The sequence below is a fragment of the Pleurodeles waltl genome, chromosome 7, assembly GCF_031143425.1.
Source record: "Pleurodeles waltl isolate 20211129_DDA chromosome 7, aPleWal1.hap1.20221129, whole genome shotgun sequence".
NCBI lineage: Eukaryota > Metazoa > Chordata > Amphibia > Caudata > Salamandridae > Pleurodeles > Pleurodeles waltl.
In genome coordinates this window covers 1,164,139,184-1,164,155,760 of record NC_090446.1, presented here as the reverse complement: position 1 = coordinate 1,164,155,760, position 16,577 = coordinate 1,164,139,184, and positions in this window count along the sequence as shown.

Genomic DNA, 16,577 nt, shown 5'->3' with positions numbered 1-16,577 from the left:
CACAAGGAGAAACTTATTTATTGGTAATCTTCATTACCCCAATTAGGGGGCCTCCTCGTCGCAGTCCTCTTCCTTCCCTGCATTCCGGGTTGCACCTACTTGGCGGCAGCTTGGTAACACAAAGGGAGGAGGCTAGGGACCATTACTTTTTAAAAAAAGAATGAAGATAAACGACATACCTATGTGCTACACCTGTTGGGGGAGGGACTCCTGCTCTCTCTTGCTCTGTGTTCTCTCTTTTCTGCCTTCTCACGTGCAAGGACTGCTCACTTCTCTCTCCTGCTCTCTCTTTCTCTGTGTTGTCTCTTCCTGCCTTCCCTATCCGTACTCAATCGCTCCACTTATCTGGTACTCCCTCTCCCTTGCAACGTTTTAACCCCCTCTCATATCCACCTCTCTCGCACCCAGTTCTCCTCACTAGTACCCCACCTCGCTACCGCAGTCTCCCTTATCCGCTCTCACACTCGTGTGCGCGCTGTCACACGCCTGCACTTTCTTTCATCTCTCACTCCGTCCCTCTGTCACACACCACCTTTCTGTCTCCGTCCTCTTCTTCCATCTTAGTCTCCCCCTCTGCGTTTTTCTGTCTCTGTGAGTCTCCCCCTCTGTGTTTTTCTGTCTCTGTGAGTCTCCCCCTCTGTGTTTTTCTGTCTCTGTGAGTCTCCCCCTCTGTGTTTTTCTGTCTCTGTGAGTCTCCCCCTCTGTGTTTTTCTGTCTCTGTGAGTCTCCCCCTCTGTGTTTTTCTGTCTCTGTGAGTCTCCCCTCTGTATTTTTCTGTCTCTGTGAGTCTCCCCCTCTGTATTTTTCTATCTCTGTGTTTTCTTCGCTCCCTCTTTCTTTCTCTCGCGCGCTCTCCCAGCCCTCACCGACGCTCCCCGCTGAGTAGAGGGAGTTCGAAGACATTACACGGCAGGGTCACTCGTGCCCGCCAGACATTCATCAGAGGCTATCTAGGAGATGCCAACTCTGCCTCCCTCGCTACTCTCGCTTGGCCGGGGATGAAGGCCTGTGGTAGGCGGAGTATGGCAGGAGGCTGGAGGATGTTGGGAGCGAGGATGGGGTACATATCTTGTTAATTACAGTACATGGCTGCGGACCCAAAGGAATGGCGGAGGGGAAGACTACGTGTCACGGGCTCAGCTGTGGAAACTCACTCCGAATTCTTGTGGAGAATTATTTGCAGATTGTGAAGAATAGAGAGTCGGGTCAACGCTGCCAACACGACTAAAGACTGCCAGAGCATGTGCGCGGCAGCTACGAGCCGCAAAACAAAGCTATAACTTAAGATATGAAACATAAACATAAGGCGACCCTTGGCCCTGCTCTCATGCAGTGCTCAAATCCGTAGGTCTTCTACCCGCTTGCCTAGACTGAGGGGCTTGATTAACCCTCGAGGAGCTGATACAGAAGGGCAGCACTGGGTCCTTCCACCTTTACCCTTTCACGTGTATTCGTGGGATGTGAGACATAGGTCTCAGTTGCTTCTAGCTCAGAGCCCAGCTCATGCCTCAGGGTGTGGTGTCACCGCACTGCTCAGCTGTTGCTGGGTGTCACTGGAGGAGCGCTAGTCCTGCCCTCCTTGTGAGTAGGATAAGGCGTGCCTTCATGGCAAGCCTCGGATTCACTCGTGATATGTGGCTTGATAACGAATAGCTTCATGGGATATCCTGGTCATAAAGAATCAACTCAACGAGTCGTACGGAGATGGCGGAGTTCCTTCTGCTTTAACAAGAAGGGTTCACTGACAAGCAGACAGCACTTGATTAATCAAGGCTGCCTAGGCTTGGTACTAGCTCACGCATCTCCCATCACAGTAGATTTCCTGTCAATTTATATCCCTCTTGGGGGGTTTGTTCATACCTGCTTTCACTTGGTCACTGTTTTCTAATTTTTTGCTTGCTCCATCTATCTGTCTTTTCTGCCCTTTTCCCTCTTGCTCTGTGTCAAAGTCTTACCTAATTAAAAAACACAATTACTGACCCCATTGGAATTATGAGACCCCCAGGAGCATAACAAACCTGTTTGCTTTCACTTGGACATTTCCATTGCTGAAAGCTGTGAAAATCTTAGGGTGAAATCTTGGCCCAAAAAGAATTACCTGGTGAATCAGACAGGCTAATTCGTCATTTTTTAGTGGACCCTCCGAATCCAACTCATAATGGGCCAGATTTTCCCCAGCCTTAGAGCTACCACTACCTCTTCTATGTGTAACTCTGAGATGAAGAAATCCCAGTCCATTTAACAGCCAATTGTAATGAGGGGCTGTAGCCCTAGTGGATTGCCTCTGAAATGAATAGCACTGGAATGCATGCACACACATATCCACTACTGCTTAGGGGATAAGAACAATATTTGATTTTGAGAGAGAGGTGTACATGGGTTGTGGCTGACTATCTGTGTCATTTGGGGTGTCCACATTTGTTAATTTACCTGAAGATTTAATTAGTAATGTCTAACCGTAGTTGCTGCAGTTTATACGCACAAAGAAAAACATTGTATTGTAATAGTATTTATATAGCGCTTTCTACCCCTGACGAGGTGTTGAAGCGCTTTTCGGCGAGTAGCACGCACTCCATAACCCAAGAGGAATTAGTGATGGATTAGTATAGGGAAATAGGAGTACAGTTTTAGTATTATTATGAGTTAATTTGAGCAGAGGATATGTGAGTTTGTTAGTTGGATTGGCTAGAGTAATGGAGGGATAGAGAGAAGAATCCAGAAGTATTAATTGGGAGTTTATAGTAATAGGGTGAAGCTTGGGATGAGTAAAGGAGAGATGGAGGAGGCAAGAGTCTGTGGAAATGGTTAGGGAGATCATAGTAGCAGAAGGGGTTTTGGGTGAGTCAAGGGAAAATTTAGTAGAGTTGTTTGGAAGATCATGGTAGTAAACTGAGGTTTAGGTGACCTAGATGTGGAAGAGGAGGAAAGAGATTAGGTAGGGTTATTTTGGAGATTAATGTAGTATAATGGGTTTGGGATGAGTTACTTAAAGGAGCAAAAATAAATACACTAACTAGTAAGAATTCCCTAAGGAAAATTCTCCAAAAAATAAAAAGGAATTTCTTTGTTGCTTCTAATAACAGACGGTGAACTCGTGGAGTAGCCAAAGAACAAAGGAACTTTAGAGGGAAATAGTGTGGGTTGAGGCAGAAGCAAGACTCACCTCCTCTTTTGTTTCGTTCATGTTTACAATAGGATTAATATTAGAGCTAACTGCTCAACAGATTTTGAATTCGAAAAATAAAAGAGTAACTGACTTTGCAAATGTAAAGACCCAATATGTAATGCAAAAAAATCACGCTGCTATTTTTGATAGCCGTTACGAGTTGCACAGCATACCTGGGGAACGCACAGGAGAAAGGAGCAGCAAAGGGGTGTCACCCCCAATGTGACTCCCAGTGGCAGGCACAAATGCCACTTTTAGGGTCACCAAATATTTCTTGGCACAAGTCGGCTATTCTAAGCAGGCTTTTGGCCCAGCATTTGCTACTTTTGCTCTTGAGTAGCAAGCCAGTTCCTCTCTATTTAATATTAATGAAACTGGGGTTTGTGACTTTTTGTGAGAAGTTCCTTTGGGGGTTTGAGAAGATCCTCAGTGGGAAACGGGGTAGCTCAAAGCACCAGGCTGTGCTACCATCAGACTCTTTGAGCATAGGGTCCCTAATGCTACACATTATAGTTGCCTGTCAGTTTATTACAGAGATCATTGTAATTTATCCTGTTGTCTTTAATTCTACATCATACTGAGGTGACCACTGCACATGCACACCTGAAGAATCAATGCATGTCAAAGTACTATGTTGCGCCTTTAAACGGGATACTTGCAAATTTACATTTACCGACACACCTCATTAGAAACTGACTGTCCTCACTCCTTGGCCCCTCACTCCTAACTCCAAACCTGTAGTGCTATTATTCCTTGCTCTAGATGCCTGGGCAGGAAGGACCACTGACACACCCTCACCACCTAGGCAACCGCAACACTGATCACAAGATAGGATATAACAAATACGATTTTCAATCTTGCAAATGCCTTATGGGCTTCTCATTGCACATCATATCAAAATTTTCTCTTGGGCTTCCCAAGGGCAGATTCACAAAAATAATACATCAGATGATATAACTTTTGGACTCGAGTTGTAAGTCTCAAACACACTGTTCTGTATCAGGCTCCTGGTGTGTAAGCAGTTCTCTTTAGGCACATGCAATTTATCTTAACCACAAAGGCTCTCAATGCTCGAAGACTGTAATGCACAGTGCGATTGTTAACATGTTGCCATTGCATCAGGAACTATTAAGTTCTGACTTTACCTCGGGCTTCATGTTTCCCCAGATATTTTGGCTGCTTACAGCACCACAGATGTTTGACATAAACTGTAGGAGTAAATGAGGAATTACAGGGATGATTGGACCTGGAATTACATTTTCCCAAGGGATTCCCCACTTCGCAAGGAGGTTCAATCGAGGATCCCCACTAATCCTGCATAGCCGTAGTTAATAGATCACAGGATACCACTGATTGTAAGAGTGCAGAAATAAAACAGCCGAGTTGGGGACAAGAGGATCTTGCCGTTCACGGTTATGAATCAATGAGCCGTACCCAATGCCACAGTGACATACAGCTATTAAGTCTTCTCCATGTTATTAACCACAGACATTAGGTATTTAGTTGCGCAATTAAATGACTTTTGTGCATCCCTGCAATGTACCAGTTTAACATCCTACTCGATTCCTGCTCACAATTCACGATCAGTCGTCCTTGTGTGCTACAAGTCCAGGAGCTATCCCGATGCTTAATACGTAAAGTATGTCTTAAACTCTCTAAGTAAAGGGTCGGGATATTATGATGTCAGCATGTCCACTCTCATTCACTCACATTCTTCAGGGATGCTTGTATGAAACTTAAATGGGACATAAAGGCATTGAGTTGCATTTCTACTCCTAAATTAGGGGCAGAAATGTAACAGTGTAGTCCTCTGCACTCAAGCAAGATGAAAAGTGGAGCACTAGGGATGCGCAATGCTGAGAGCCAATTTGTCTATTCTGTGCAGCACTGGCCTCTTTCTATGTGACATGCTTGCCTCAGGACTAGTGCTGGTGGACGGGACGAGAGACAGGCGCACAGCACTGGGCACTTGCAAGAAACATTTTTTTGATGACGATTCACCTCCCAGGACTCTTTTCACAGACTGTGCCGTTGCCCTTGCACGGTTGAAATACTGTGTCTGTGAACCCCTAGGGTAAGGCAGATTGGGTTAAATTCATTTGTGAAACTCCCCCGATTTTTCTGTCTCATCCAATTTATTTTACTTCTGTGGAACATCAGTTTATATTGCATGGATTTTGTTTAACCGTAACACAGGCAGAGCAGGACCCATATATATATTTATTTTAATAATGAAGATTAATAGTTCATAACTCCATTTGAGAGCCAGACGTGAATGAATCCGTCCACTTTGCAGTTTATCGATGCTAACTCTGTAAAGTTATTGGCGAAGGAGGGTACGTGTTTGAATGAAAGGAAATCGCATTCTTTCAGACCTTACTGCTGCAAAAGGCTCTCCAACCTAACCATGGTGAAAAACTGACACAGGCCCTTGTGAAAGCTTGGCTTGACTCTTGTAAGCAACGTTGGTCTTCTCACTAGCAATGTGTGAGGGATCTAGAATGTGTCTGACCCTACCTAAATGTGATTATGGGAGGTCAGTGCTGACATCACTTCCTCTCAGTAGAGTCATCAATCTTACACATGTCCTTCCCAGACAAAAAAGATGGGCTAACTTCAAATGCTTGGATCTCTACAACCATGCCAGGAAGTTGTGATTAACCTCATTGCATCTGATCCACCATTAAATCTTCAAAAGATCAGTGCTAACAGGCAGATCCCAGGTTTGCTAGACCCAGACTCTGGAACAACCTGCACCTCTGGGTGAACCCAGCTATCCTCTTTTCAGAAAACTGATGAGAACTGAGCAGTTCAGACAGGTGCTCGGCTGTGCATCACACAAGTCAAGGGGAGTGACTGAGGAATGTCGGAAAGAGGTTCACTCTTCCCATCCAGCTCCTTGCAGCCACTTCACTGTTTGACATGTATTGTGTTGTTTAACCAAGCAAGCTCTATAGGTCAATGGACTGTACAAAGACATACAATAGATAAGTAAAGTCATCCCATGTCAGTTGTATGTAGTCATTCCAAATGTGGCTTCCCATTGCATTCTGGTTATTATAGTTTTTCACAAATAATGGGAAAAACTTCATATGCAGTATAAAGAAGACAACAACAACCAGATCTATTGCAATAACAAGAGATCTATAGAAATCCCTGTTGTGAATTCAAGCACATGGAGTTTCCTAAGGGGGGACGTGAGCTGCTCAACGACGTCGCTGTTCATTTAGAAAACATATTTATTGTGAAAGATTACTTTGTCATATAAATCTACATATAAGGGAGAGGATGTAGCGCAGCGGTCAGAACAACCGTCTCGGGAACTTGCGGTCTGGGTTTGAGCCTTGGCCTCTGCATCGGCACAACGTCCTGTGATTCTGGGCGAATCACTTAATCTACCCATGCCCTTGGACAGTACGTTGAGACCTTCACGGGTGATAAGCCGTGCTATATAAATCTACATTTAATTTAATTTCCTTATTACATGATAACTCACTGACAGTGAGGGCATGCACTTTGAATCGCTAGTAAGATGGTATGGATGTACATGTGCTTTAAGAATTGCACATCCTGGAGCAACAAATCATTTACATTTTGAGTATGGGTAAGAATTTCAGATGTGGATGAAAGTGGGAGAGACACCTGGAGCCACATTACAGATAGTAGCCATCTGCCATTTGTGGCCACTTCCTGCATCCCTGGGGAATTTTGGTAGTATAGAAAGGGGTACAAATATTTATGTGCCTCTTTTAAACATCGAGTATGTGCACATTTTGGGGTGTGGCACTCTGCAAAAGAGCAAACCCTTTACCATTGTGTCTGCACTTTATTACAGACGCGGGGTAGTGGCAAAGAAATCATCATGCGTCACTCCTTTCAAGCTGGAAAGAGATCCCAGGAACATTCTAGGCAATACATCCACCTGCAGGGAGGGTGCCTTTCCATCTAATTAAACAGGCCTGTCCGCTTCTAGTGAAAGACAGAGCAGAGGTGTAGAGCAGCAGGGGAAAACTATGGCCCTGTCTTCTACTAATTGACTCTCCTCTGTGCAAGCGCAAACTGTCAGATTTCTCACCCAAGCTGAAGCCACCATGGGCCAGATGTAGCAAAGGGTTTTTCCCATTCTGTGTCAATGGGAAAATGTGTTCGTACATATGGCCCCATATTTTTTAGTATAATCAGGTGCACTCTGGTGAACGACCCGGGGCCACCTAGTAAAGGCATAGCCGGTGGAATTAGGGGTGCGGGATGTGCTGCAGCACCCCTAAAATAACCATGCTGGAGTTCCCAAGGTGAATGAGCAATAAATCAACCAATCATCATTCAATCATCTTTTGTAAAGTGCAACACTATCACCCCAAGGGGCATCGGGGCACTAAGGTTGCTGCATCTGAATCAAAAAGGCAGGTCTTAAGTTGCTTTCTGAAGTCTGACAGGGACGGTGTCACTCAGAGGTAGAGGTTATTCCAGGCTCTGGCAGAGATGTAGGAGAATGTGCGGCCCCCACTGCATGATGAGGGGGACTTGTATGAGGGCGAGTGAAGAGGAGCGCAGGTGTCTCACGGGATGATGGAAGTTCAGCCAGTGGTTGGTGTAGGATGCTCCTGGTTTGTGGAGGGCTTTGTAGGAGTGTGTGAGTATCTTGACCTGGCATCTTTTCTAGACAGGGAGCCAGTGGAGTTTTCTGAGGTGAGGAGTGATGTGGGTACGCTTGGAGAGGTCCAGGATGAGTCTGGCTGCCGCATTCTGTATTGTCTGGAGTCTTCTGAGGAGCTAGTAGGGGATGTCGGTGTAGAGCGCATTGCCATAGTCGAGGTGGCTGGTAACAAGGGCCTGTGCGATGGTCATTCTGATGTTTACTGGGATCCATCTGAAGATCTTGTAGAGCATGCTGAGGGTGTGGAAACAGGAAGCGGTGAATGCATTGACTTGTTGTTTCATGGTCATTTGGCTGTCCAAGATTATGCTGAGGTTGCAAGAGTGGTCAGTCTGTGTGGGAGTGGGTCTGAGTTCTTCCGGCCACCATCTGTGGGCCCAAGTGGAGGTGTTCCTTTCAAAGATCAGTACCTCGTTTTGTCGGCGTTCAATTTAAGGCAGCTGTTTCTCATCCAATCGGCTACGTCGGTCATGGAGTTGCGGAAATTGGCTTTGGTGTTAGATGGATCTTTGGTGAGTGAAAGAATGAGCTGGGTGTTGTTGGTGTGGGAGATGATGTTGAGTCCTTGGGCTCTGATAATTTCCGCAAGGGGGGTCATGTAGATGTAAAACAGCATGCGGCTGAGTGATGATCCTTGGGGCATGCCACATATGATGTTCATGGGAGCGAATGAGAACAGAGGTAGGCGGATGCCCTGGGTGCATCCTGAGAAGAAAGAGGTGATCCACTTGAGTGCTTGTTGTTGAATTCCAATGTTGTGGAGACTGTGGATGAGGATGTGGTGGGTGACGGTGTTGAATACTGCAGACAGGTCAAGGAGAATCAGAGGCACTGTTTCTCCTTGGTCAAGGAGGATTCGGATGTTGTCTGTTACTGCGACGAGCGCGATCTCAGTGCTATGGTTGGTTGGAAGCCTGATTATGATGCGTTGGATAGGTGGTTCCTTTTTAGGTAGTCGGTGAACTGCCTGCTGATGGCCTTCTCGAGTACTTTGGCTGGGTAGGCAAACAGGGAGATCTGCTGGTAGTTCTTGAGGTCGCTGGGGACGGCTTAGGGCTTCTTTAGGAGGGGTCTGATGTCTGCATGCTTCCACCTGTCTTGGAAGGATGCTGTGGAGATGGAAATATTGAGGAAGTTGGTTAGTTCAAAGCTGATTAAGTTGGATCTAAGGTTGAAGGGATGGTGGGGGCAGGGGTCGGTGGGCTCCCCGGAATGAATGGAGGACATGATGGTAGCAGTGGTCTTGTGCTGGTTTGATAAGGTTGTTGGGTCTGATCAAAGTGGATTGAGGGTTAAATTTGTTGTAGATATTGGCAATCTTGCTGTGGAAGTAGTTAGATAGTGATTCACAGATTTGTTGGGAGGATGTACTTTGTTTTCTGTAGCAGTCGGGCTGGAGAATTCCTTGATGATCCTGAAGAGTTCCTTGGTGTGGTTGGTTGTGGTGTTGATGCGGTCAGTGATAGCTGTTCTTTTGGCCTCCTTGATGTGCCAGTGATAATTGGTTGCTGTTTTGTGTGGCTCTGTCAGAGGGGTCCTTGGAGATGCACCATCACATAAAAGTGTGTTTTTATATTGTCATGTTTCCTGTGCATAAAAAGACAGAGGTCAAATGTCAGGCTATTTCCTCTGACAAATTGCTGCTTATTGTTTGAACCTGGAGATTGGTTTTACTTTTTTTTCTCTGACTGCAAAGTAAATGGATTTTGTAAAGTGAAACTATGTGGCAATCTTGGTGGTCTAAAAGAAAAGGATGTAGGATGTCATTTTTCGTTTACAGAACACACATTTTTAATACATATAAATGAACTGTACAAATGTTTCAAAAATATATCAACAATCAGAAACCACAAATGAAGCTTTTTTTCAAACTCTCAAGTGTGATGGGAACGACGTTTTTAATAGGATCAAACAAATCAATACACACGATTTTCACACATTATTGTTGTTCTTGTGTTCTATATAGTTTTGTAGGTAAAACTGTATGTCTGTGCATAATTAATGGTCATTTCAACAGAGAAAGTGCCATCTGTAAATAACAGTGTAATACTACGCCATGCTTTAGTATTTGCGAAAGTGTGCTCCAAAATGCACCTACTGTTACATAACACCCTTTACACACTCTTGCTGAATTTGCATTGTTAATTTGCTACAATTGATTTGTGTGATGCTTGGATTTTTCACAGCCCCTATTCAGTGATTTAACATTGATGGCTGCACCCCCACTCTGAAAATTGTTGCAGCACCGCTGGATTAAGGGTGCACCATGGGGCAAACATGAACATGCCTGATTTATGATTTATGATTCGGGCCCAGACATGCTTGGATGGGCACTTCTGGGGCAAAAAAAGTGTGTTTTGCATCGTGGGTCTGGACGTCATATTAGAGCAAGCAGCAGGTCACAGGGCACGCTTCATGTATAGTAGAGATACATGAAAAGGCCGAGCCTCAAATCAGCCTTTTAAAAAAGAGATTCCTGCTAAAATTATGACTTTACTATCACAATGTATTGGTATTGAATTTGAGGTCAGTGGGAGAATGAAAAATCGGATTGGCCTTGCCGGGATTGGAGCACATCTGAACTTGGTCACAGATTATGTTAGCAGCAAGCATTAATCATGGATGTCAACTGGATAGCTACTATTCCTGGTTTTCGCTTTGGTAAAAAGGCCACTGCCTTTGTCATCCCTGGTCTTGTGAGCGGGGGAGGGTCTTGAAGGCAGAGTCAAAATACAAAGTAAAGAGGGTTGATGGATGGGTTTCTCTCCTTTGTCATGCCCTAGCACATCAACAGTGGCACTAAGGCTGGAGAGAGTCTAAGAGCAGGGTAAAGGATCATTGCCAGGCATGCAATGCCCATTGGGCTGAAGGCGCTTTAGTAACCCCCATCAGGTTCTGTGAGGTGGGCTGGGGCTCACGGCCTCGACACCAGACCAATCTAAAAGTATTCTTTTGACCTCGTAAGGACATTTCTAAACTTTAAGGGCCCCTGTTTGCTTCTTTCTTCATTGCTTGCTTTGTCCGCTGCTGCCATTCTCTTTACTTTGAACATCGCTGCCCCCTTCTCACAGCTTTATCGCCGAGCAGTGAAGTACTAACATGCTCGTAGATGTGTGAAGTCAGAGCAGGAGTGCCCCAGTCAGGAACAAACAGGGATGACAAGAAACACCCTTGCAACAACAAAATACAGCATTTTCCAAAAAAGGCATTTAAAAGACATGACATTATCTTCAAATGTATAAAGAGATACATTTTGGTGCATGTCATTGCATGTACATTTTAATAGTTGTTAGTTTAATTTGCTATAAACTATAATATCAAGCATAATGTGTGGTCCCATTTAACAAGCATAGGCAAGCGAGGTGGGCGAGCCAAGCCAAAGCTGAACCGAGCCAAGAAAATGTTGGGCACTTTAACTGTGCACCAAACACCTAATAAAAATACCATAAAGCCTCTACAAAATCCCAAAACGTGTTTTTCTTCAACACCTGGAAGAGTTTCAACTTAGTACATGAGATTATGTAATTGCATTAAGAGGCATTTATTAAAAATGACAATTTTTAAACATGAACTTAAAAATATTAATTTCCCACTTGTCCCCCGCTAAGATAACAATGCTATTAGTGGATTAAGAGGCACGTCAGTTGTCATGTTCCCCCTAAATATAGCCTAGATTCTTACATGGAGCAACATTATAGTCTGTTTAAATCAGATACAAGGAAGGTGCTCATATAGCACACATCCTATATGATGCTCTGAAATGAGGAAAACACAATTTGGCTAAGCCTTCAAAAAACTCATTTCATATTGTGCCATTCTGCCACTGGATGAGAATCTATTTCCCTCTCCTATTTTCATCAAAGATTATTTTTTTTATAGTTCTTAGTGCAAAAGATTAGAGCACAGTCTTCCAGTCTGGTGCGCCTTTGGAGTGCTTTCACATGCAGGTCAGCTTGTACGAAAGATGCTGCTCGCCGCACTCATGTCATAGTTAATGCCTGCCGGTGGCGATAGCGACTCTCCAGGATTTCTTCAGGCTCGGGGCAGAGAGGTGTGCCCCACCCGAGCATGGGTCACATGCATGCTCAGTTGTCCTGCAGGAAGCACTAGTGCCATCATGCTGAGCTGAGGACCGGAGGAGGAAAGCGACAGGCATCTTATGCTGGAACTTCGAATATGTATTGCATTAATTGGAATATAAAAATAGCCTGGGTATAAGGGCTGGAAATCACTCTCTCAGTTAGTGATTAGTGAAGTTATTAATAAAAAAAAAAGAAAACCAGTAACTGGAAAGGAGTATTGCCCTTTCATGCTTGCCCATTTTACAGCCAGAGTGCCCAACTGGCCAGATCAACACGGCTCCTCAGACCTTTTAATCTGCAGGGATCCAGTATTGCTTTGAAGAATTCTGTTATTCAGATATACAGAGGGCGGGTCTGGCTTTGCTATCTCTACACTATCCCACCATGTTGTGGCTGAAATCCTGCTACAGGCATTGTATTTGCTCAGAATCTTGACCTGGTGGTGGAATAAGGCCATGTGGAGGTGGCACGGCAACACACAACTAAGGAATTTGACTCATGATCCTAAATTGCAGCTGTATTGTGGTGGCATCAGCAACTGCTTTTCCACTTGATGCAGCAAATTCTGCAGTGCATATTTGAGTTCCTATTGCAGCACCGTTGCAGACTGAGTGTATCAATTTTTGTGGGGTGCCTGTGCCACATTGATCACTGGCAACCTATTTACATCGTCTCAGTTTCATTGTCCTCCTGCTGCAGTTTGTTTCCCATGCTTTTGGTCTTATGCTGGGGACCCTACTGCCTCCTTATGGAGTTCACCATGGCAGAGTAGTTATGTGTGGCTATCAACTGCTGGTTCCATAAATTCTGCTGGAGTTTGTCCCCTGCACTTCCTTACACAATTTAGACTGCAGTGACGTCCTGATCTTTACATCCTCCTGAATCCATTTTTACTCCTGGCCCACAGTGAGGAACTTGTGCTGATTGTGGAGCACTTACCATCTGCTATCACTTGGGTGTTTCTGCTCCAATCGTCTTGCTAACTCTGAGCCTGCTGCCTTTGGGCTATGACTGTCTTTAACACTGACTGTGTACCATCTAGTCTCCTGATGGACGTCTTATGCTTTAATCTGTAAGGATTTGCGCCTCCTTCAGGGGAAAAATCAGTATTACAACAGGGTTGTGAACATGCTATAGCTTTTGAGACCACTGTAAAAAGGGTGTTTTCATAATCAATACTAGTCTCTATCACATTACCACCCCGTACCTCATGCATGATCTCAAGGTGAAACTGAAGTGTTTTCTAGTGTTGACACAGGGATCTGACTCTAGTCATTATTCAAAACAAAACTCAAGTTTTTAACACTGTCCTTCTGTTTCATGGGAACTCCCCAAATAGATCTCATTTGTGGACGGAGTATCCAAAAGAATAATCTTCATTTTGTCTGTGTTCAAATACTACACACTATTTCCGTGGCAGTCAGAAATGTTGCATACACTTGAAATGATGTAATGACATTAATCCAATGGCCATTGATCCAAAGAATAAATAGCATGTTGCCAGCGTAGGGCGTTTTATTGCATAATTGTATATCTTTTTACATCCCCTTAAGGTCACCTAAATTTGCAGAAGAAGACGGAGATATAAAAGAGGTAGGGGGAGAAAAAGAGGACAGGACACATGGGCTAGGAAATGAAGAAGGGGAAGTTTGACTAGAGTGGGTATGCCCCAAGACATTATTATCTCACTGGGAACAACAAAATTGCTTTATTGGTATCTGGTTTTAGCCATACGACCAACAGACTGGGAATGAAGGCAAAAGAGAAATGACAGGTGGCAGGACTGATCAGGAGAGCGAAGCAGGTACTTTTCATGGCTCTGTAAAAGGTTGCAGTCATGGTTTGAAGTTGCACTGAGAAGAAGCGGGGTGACAGAGAGTCCAAATCATTGTATACAGTTCAAGGCTTGCTAAGGCAGGTCAGGGAGAGGTCCATGGAGGCAGTAGGTCACCAGGCTACTGCACAGTGGCTGACGTCATGTCTCTCATGAGCCTTCACCTAGCAATTATATTTAGCTGTGTTCCCTGTCTGAATGGAGAGGATTGGAAGGAAAGCATGGCATGCGAGAGGAAAGGAAGCATTAGGGTTACAGATATTAAACTGCAATAGCAGTTTAAGGGGTTTGAAGGGAGAGAGGTAGGTTAGACTAGGGGCAGTGCTTGAAAAAGTCAATACTAAGCAGATGTGTTTGCTGTCTTCAAATAACTGCTTCCTGCTCAGTAAAAACATTACTCTACATCTGAAAATCAAACAGAGGTGGGATCAAATTTGCAAGGCCTACTGATCAAATCACTTTCCTGTTTAAGGCAACCCAGTAAATACTAGTATTGGCAAATCTGTCTTTTTCACACACTATGACTATTCTGATGTATCCAAATCAAATTGTTTTCAATATTCCTGATTTAGCTCCATCACTCCTGTTAGAAGCCACTCTGACATCTGTGCCATTCTTTCTGGAAGTATTTGATTATGCTGCTACTAAGCATTCCTCCTCTGTGCACAAGAAGTCTTAATTCTATGTCAGGACCGGAGGCGAGGATTATGCCAAACTTTCTTCATTTTATTAAATAGGAGCCAAGAAAGATACATAACAAAACTACTGATCCCAAGAGCAATAGGGATCAGGAAGTAAAAACGAAGGCATCCAATAACGTAGAACAGAATAGTAACAACCAATCGGCACATATGAGTCCCAATCGTAGTCCGTCGTCAGTGTCAGCAACTCCTCTTTCTTCACTGCTTGCGGGCGAGATAAGTGTCGATTTTTTCTTTCTCTCACATTTTCACCGTATTTGTATGTTATTTGTATACTGAACGCATATATATTGTACCGCTTACGTTTTGGGAATTTTAATTCCCCTCTACAATCGCGAGAAAGTTTTTCCTTCGCCACTGTTATTATTTTGGTGTGACTCGCTGTTTTGCGTCGGCTCCGTAGGGGGCGTTTGGACAGCTATCGCTCTCGAGCTTAAGTGCTCAGCTTCGAACGTTCTCCTCATTCCTGAGTCATCGTGTATAGGTGGAGTCTTGTTCTTGCCTGCAGTTACGCCCCTTTTCAGGGGTCTGTATAATAATATTCTCCTTTTGAATTTCTGACGCCCTGTTATTTCAGGGTCTGTATTTTATTCTCCTTTACGCCCTTTTTCAGGGTCTGTATTATTACTCTGCTCATGTTTGGGACATTCCTCTCAGGCAATATTTCCCCAGTTACATTTCTTGCACAAGGGCTGTTATTGTCCCACTTATTAAACCTTTACAGCTATTGCGGTTTGTTTCATTCTGACTGACACCCAGTCTTGCTTTGAAAGCCTCCTTACTGTTTTATTACACTTTTATTAACTAATACATAAAGTATAAAATGGAATTAAATGACGAGGAGGGATTTTTTGATGCAGTAGATGCTTCTATTTACTGCGCATTTTCTGAAGCTATTGCTCCTTTAGAGGAACGCTTGTCTCTACAAATTGCAAGAGAGTGTGCTAAGATTTCTACATCCTCACCTCTCCCTTCAACCCCTGTTTTGCAAAATGTCCCTGAAGGCCCTACTCCTGCGAAGCACCATCGCGCAGCAGGAGTCAATCAAGATTTGTTTGATAAAATCAAACAGGCATTCAATTCTGATGACAATAACCCGGCTATGGATTCTTCGTAACAATTACTTATGACCAGTATTCTGATGATTATTTTGATCCTGATGAAAAACCTGGTCCTTCCAGACCCTGGCCTCCTTCTTCTCAGGTTTCCCCTGATCCTACCCCTGAACCTTCAGACATGCTTGATCCCGGTGACATTCTCCATCCTCGATCTCCTGATTGGGCCCGTCTGACAAGGTTGCCATATATGTAGCGGGCACATTCGGAAACCGCTGGAAAAAGAGTCACACAATTGCCTTAGAGCAGAATGTCCTCACCCTTCCTTTTCTGACAAAGTTGCCCACACGCCTGAACTAGATCCCAGAATGTCTACCTTTTTGCAAAAATTCATCAAGGACCCTAAAAAAGGTGTTTACAGGTCCTGGCGGTCATGTCAGGACAACCTTGTGGATATCCTTGGTCCTTTAACAAAGATCTGAGATATGGCTCAGGATGCAAAGGCTCCTGGCTCTGTTATTTCCGCTGAGGTCCTCTCTGGTTGGGCACAGTGAGCTGTGATTTTCCTAGGTAACGCTAATTGTGCTCTTTCTACTGAGCGTCACCGCTCTCTTTGAATCAAGGTGGATTCAATGTTAGGAGACCTGGCAGATTCTGAGCCAGGACCCGTAGCTCAGGGTGGTCTTTTTGGTGAGCCCTTCATCAAAGAACTTTGGAAATTCGTGAACACCTTCACATCCCTAGGCAAGGCTCAGTCTTCAATTAAGAACGTTTTTCCCTCTTGTGTAGTCCTTATCACTCCCATACGGAGACCTCAAGTTTGGTTTCCAGTTCTTCTGGAACTTTCCTGGGATTTTCCAATCCAACTTCCCATTTTTCCCTCAATACTCACCAATCTGGATCATATGCCTCACCAATTAGTTCTGCAGAGCTCTCTGTCTCTAATGGCGTGGCGTCTTTCAGGGGATGATGGTCGATCCCAGGTCTTTAGGGCCAGACTCAGGACCTCTTATTCAAAGCCTGGGCCCCCAGCACTTCCAAGCGATACAAATCGGCTTGGTCTCGCTGGAGTTTGCGACAGA